Below are 5,379 nucleotides of genomic sequence, written 5' to 3' on the forward strand. Positions count from 1 at the left end.
CCCCCCGCCGCCGGTCCCACCCGCGGCTCTCGGCACCTTCACCTGGCCCAGGTGTGACCGCAGGGGCTGCGAGGGCAGCGGGGGAAATCAGTGACACCTTCGGGGGTGTAGAGTCCCAGAAGCGCAGACTGGACTGGGCTGGGATTCCCGAGGGACACCTTAGAGCCCATCTCGTCCCGTGTGTCAGGACACCTCGCAGAGCCCAGGCGGTGGCAGGAGGACCGAGCTGTGCCCTCCCTGTGACACAGAGACAATGAGTGATGTCCCTCGCCCTTGCACAACCCGGAGCCTGCCAGGATCTTGGGAAACTTCTCCAGGATTTCAGCACAGCTCCCTCTGCCAGAGTAACACTGTGTCCCAAGGCGAGAGGATTAGCCACAGACAGCTGAAATACAAAACAAGCTCTGCCGGCAGCAGTGGAAGCTCCCCGGGGTCACTCCTGCAGCTGTGCTGTGGCCGGCAGTGCTGGGGTGCCCCAATCCCCGGGCAGGTGTCACCCTCAGCAGGTAAAACCCCGCCGGGATCCGCAGGGAACAGCAGCACACACGGAGCTCGCCCCAAAGCAGGGAATTGGGGCCCCTGAGGGACATCCCGGACGGCTCCAGGAGGGATCTGATGGGGCTTTGGCTGCAGCCCTGTGCTGTCGGCCACAAAGAGGGAGGAAAACCAGTGGGAAGGCCACACGTGGCACTGCAGCACTGGTGTCCCCAGCGGGCTGGCTTTGGGAACACGCGGTCACAGCCAGCTCCAGCCTTGGCACGGGTAAACCCAAGGGCTTTGGGAATAAAACTGGGCTGTGCTACAGCAGGGCAGTGACAGTGACAGCCCCGAGGGCCGGCCTGGGTGCGGCTGTGGTGACACCTCACTGCTGGCCCCTGGAATGCCAGCCCCTGGAATGCCAGCCCCTGGCACAGTGGCTCTTGCACTCTCACCACCCTTTCCCAACGGTGGCAGCTCCCATTCTGGGAAAGGTCATGCCTGGTGTGAATCCAGGGTGAGTCTCCAGAGAGGCAGTGCTGGGAAGCAGAGTGGGAATGTGCCCTGGGGAGCTGGAGTGGCTTTTCCCCCCATCTGCTGCCGCCGTGAAATCCCAGGGTCACGCTTGCACAAACCCCTCTGGTGTGGGGTGACAGCTTTCATTTTTGGGGTGTTGCTTGCCCCGGTTATTTTGGGAAGGAAAAGGCCATCAGGATGTCAGGCATTGCTAAATGCTTGTTTTGTCAGGAGAGAGCAGTGGGTTTTCCAGAGGCTCTGGAGCTGGCTCTGTGGTTTTCCTTCAAACCCAGCAGACCTCTCTGAGTTTCCAGCACTGAGGAACAGCTCTGGCTGTGACAGTACAGGCAGGACAGAGGTCTGGATGCAGGCAGGGAACTCTCCACGATGTGTAATGCCTGCCTGGACACCCCCAGGACACTCCTGAGGCTCCCAGGTTGAGAGTTTAGGGATGGGAATAGGGCATGTCAATGCAGCTGAAGGCAGACGACAAGGTGATGTTAAGGCATTTATTTTAATATGCTAATTCCAATTATTTGTGTAAAAACGAGGGGAATTTGGTCTCTAGGTGTTTATAAATAGGACTGGAGAAGGCCATGGAATCACAGCATGGGGTCAGCCAGCAGCACTGAGTGATTCAGTTCCAGATTTACACTCAAGGTGGCCTAAGCCACAGATAACTGATGTCTAGATGGGATGGGGACCTTTGGATCAAGTGGGAAACTGGAATTAAAATGCCCTCCTGGCCAGGGGCACCTGGTTGGGGTGAGCCTGGTGGCCCAGCACAGAGCAGAGGGGACATGTGCAGACACCAACCCTGCCCGGGGGACACCTTCCTCCCGGCACTGGGCAGTGCCATGGGGAAACTCCTGTCAGCCATTAACTGCATCTCCTGGGGCACTGCAGAGGTTTCTGAGCTCAGCTGCACCCGCTCTGAGCTGTGCCAGTGCCCAGCAGGTGCTGGGCACGCGAGGGATGCTCCAGGCAGGGAAGTGTGACATGGGTGCAGTGACACTGTGGGTGCAGTGACAGCGTGGGTGCAGTGACAGCGTGGGTGCAGTGACACTGTGGGTGCAGTGACAGTGTGGATGAAGTGACACCATGGATGTACTGACAGCGTGGGTGCAGTGACAGCGTGGGTGCAGTGACAGTGTGGATGCAGTGACAGCGTGGGTGCAGTGACACTGTGGGTGCAGTGACACTGTGGGTGCAGTGACACCATGGATGCACTGACACCGTGGATGTACTGACACTGTGGGTGCAGTGACACTGTGGGTGCAGTGACACTGTGGGTGCAGTGACAGTGTGGATGCAGTGACAGTGTGGATGAAGTGACACCATGGATGCACTGACACCGTGGATGTACTGACACTGGGGGTGCAGTGACACTGTGGGTGCAGTGACAGCGTGGATGCACTGACACCGTGGATGCACTGACACTGTGGGTGCAGTGACACTGTCACCGTGAGCAGGCACATTCCCAGACGGGGAATACAGCTCTCCCTGCCCAGGCCTGCTCCTCGGAGCGTTTCAAACCATCAGCCTGACCAGGCTGGGGCTGGGACACTCTTCAGTGTCACCACTGGAGCCATGGGAGGCCTTACAGAGTCACCCACTGTTTGTGTCTGTTTGGGGTGAAAAATGCAAAGGACGAGAGACGCCTCCGTGTCCCAGAGCACCTGCTCTGCACCCACCCCTGGGAACAGCTCGGTGCTGGCTCCTGGCCCAGAAGGACGGCTGGGGACACTGGGGACACTGGGGACGCTGGGGACACTGGGGGCCGCGGTGACCCAGCCGAGCCGTGTCCTCTGTGGGAGGTGTTTGGTGTGAATGTCCCGCAGCCGCTCAATGATTAACCAGCTGTGCCATTGTTGTGTAACCCCCCCGGTGGCTGCCGCGGCTCCGAGCCTTCCCTTCCCGCAGCCGGGGCCGTTCTGCTGTGTCAACACGGCCGGCAGAGGGAACGCGGCCAGCACCGGCCGGGGGGTGCTTGTGAGGCCAGCAGGGGAGGGGACAAGGCGAACAGCGACACTGAGCCCCCAGGGCCCGTCTGGCTTGGCTTTTGCACAAATCAACGTGGATGAACTGATGGGAGCCTTTGGGTGTCTGAGCAGCTGATACGGGGTGTCCGAGCGGGTTAAACCCGGCCTGGGCCAGGCTCAGCCTGCCGGCAGAGCTCAGTGCCGTGGGGTGGCTCTGCCGGGCCAGGGGGGATGGATGGATGGATGGATGGAGGGATGGATGGATGGATGGATGGATGGATGGATGGGTGGAGGGATGGATGGATGGAGGGATGGATGGATGGATGGATGGATGGATGGATGGATGGAGGGATGGAGGGGCTGGGCTTGTCCCCATGGCCTCGGTGGTGCCTTCACTCGGGGCTCCTTCGGGGCACGCTGAGCAGTCCCGGGAATGGGCACTTTAAAAGGAGAACTAAGCCTCGCCCCGGGGTCACATCCCGTCCCCTCGCAGCCGGGCAGAGGTTGGGTGGCTCCTGATTGGGGTGATCGGCTCCTCCCTGATGGGTTGCAGGGCATTTCCATCAGCCAAGATGTACTTCCCTGGATTCTGGGCTGTGCCTGGGCCATGGCATTGATTCATCCACTGTGAAGGATATGTGTGAGTTAAGCCTACCTGAAGAAATTCAGGTTTGGGTGGATTTTTATGCTCTGGGATTTTTCCCCATTATAAACTTAGAGAAAAAACTGCTAATTTTAACTGTGGTATTAACTGGGTTTGACTCTTGGTTGTTTTTGGAGGTTGCTGTCAGGCTGTCCTGGGGACGCCTCTGTGCCCTGGACACGGAGTGGGACATGCCGTGGTCACACTTTTGGGGGGGATGTCCCCACCAGAGGGGTGGGACAGAGCCACCTCCAGCAGGAGCCCTGCAAAGGTGGCACCCGGCTGTTCCTGGAGGGAACCTGTCCCTCCCATCCTCGGGCTGGGCAGCCCTGGCACCACTGCCACCCCCACGTCCTGCTGCGGGCACTGAGCACATCCTCGCTTGTCACCAGCGGCAGGGGACATAGGGACAGTGAGTTCTTGCCCTTCACAGTGTAAAGGTCCCTGGAGGTGGAGCTGGGCAGCAGGGGCTGGGTCTGGTCTGAGCTGCTGAGCCCTGCTGGGTTTTATCCAGCCAAAGGAGATGTGCTGCAGAGAGCCGGCCTTGCCCTGCCCTTGGGACAGCTGTGTGCCGTAAAAGATTTAATGTTTCAAAGATCCATGGAATCACAGAATTATCCAGGTGGGAAAAGACCTCCAGGACCACTGAGCCCAAGCTTTGGCCGATCCCCACCTTGTCCCCAGACCACTCTTTTGGGTCCAAATGTTTAAAGTTGTGGCGTTTACAGGATGCAGATCCCTCCCAGTCCCAGGAACAGAGGGCCCTGGTGCCGGTGCTGGGGAAGGGGTGGAGGGAGGCTGGGATCCAGGCGGGTTTGGAGCATCCCCAGCCCGGAGTGATGCCCTGGGGTGCTTGGGCTCTGTGAGGGCACTTCCAGCCCAAACCCCCGGCTCCAGTGAGCCCTCTCTGGGCTGGGGCGTTGCACGGGACTGAGCCCTGGATCCTGCTCTGCTGGGCAGCTCCCCGGGGGTGGGGCTGGGCACAGCTCTCCGGTGGCACTGCCAGGCTCTGACCTCCCCCTGAGGTCAGGACAGGACAAAGCCGTGCCCAAATGTGGGCAGAGGGTTTCCAGGCCTGTTTCTGTCTCTGTTCCTTGAGGCCTGCTCACGTTCAGGGAACTACAAACACATCAGGCAAAATCCGCCTGACTCCAAACTGTCATGTAAACCACGGACTGCTGGAAGGACATCCTCCCGCTGGAAAGCCACTCCAAGTCGGGATGAACACTTCCTTTCATGTGCCAGCCCGAGAGCCGTTAGAGTGCTGCATTTATTTGTCCTGATGGATGCATGGAAGAACTGTGGCTCCTCGGAGCAAACAGCCTGTGCAGGGAGGGGGGGCAAGGTCTGTCCAAGCACTGTGTTTACAGAAAGTCAAAATAACTGGGCCTTCTATCCCTGGCCACGATGGATTCTTCAAACAAAGCAGCCCCAAACATAAATACATTGTCTTTTACAGAATGCATTTGGGCATATTTGACATATTTCATATTCAGAGCATCTCTTTCATGTTGTGCTGTGGAGTGCAGGGGGGGCTCAGCTCCTGCACCCCCGTCAGTGCTGGGGCTGCTCTGTCTTGCTGACAAGCCTGGCTGAGCTCAGGATTAATTCTCCTTGGGACTTCATCTCTGAAAAATCCGAAATGCTCCGAGGGAAGGCAGAGCTGGAGGGAGCCGGCCGGGGACTGCTGCTGGCTGGGGCAGCCGGGCAGGGCTGGAGCCAGGGGAGCTGCATTGGCCAGCGCACGGGGCGGCTGGGAGA

The sequence above is a fragment of the Corvus brachyrhynchos genome, unplaced genomic scaffold, assembly GCF_000691975.1.
Source record: "Corvus brachyrhynchos isolate BGI_N302 unplaced genomic scaffold, ASM69197v1 scaffold720, whole genome shotgun sequence".
Taxonomy (NCBI): domain Eukaryota; kingdom Metazoa; phylum Chordata; class Aves; order Passeriformes; family Corvidae; genus Corvus; species Corvus brachyrhynchos.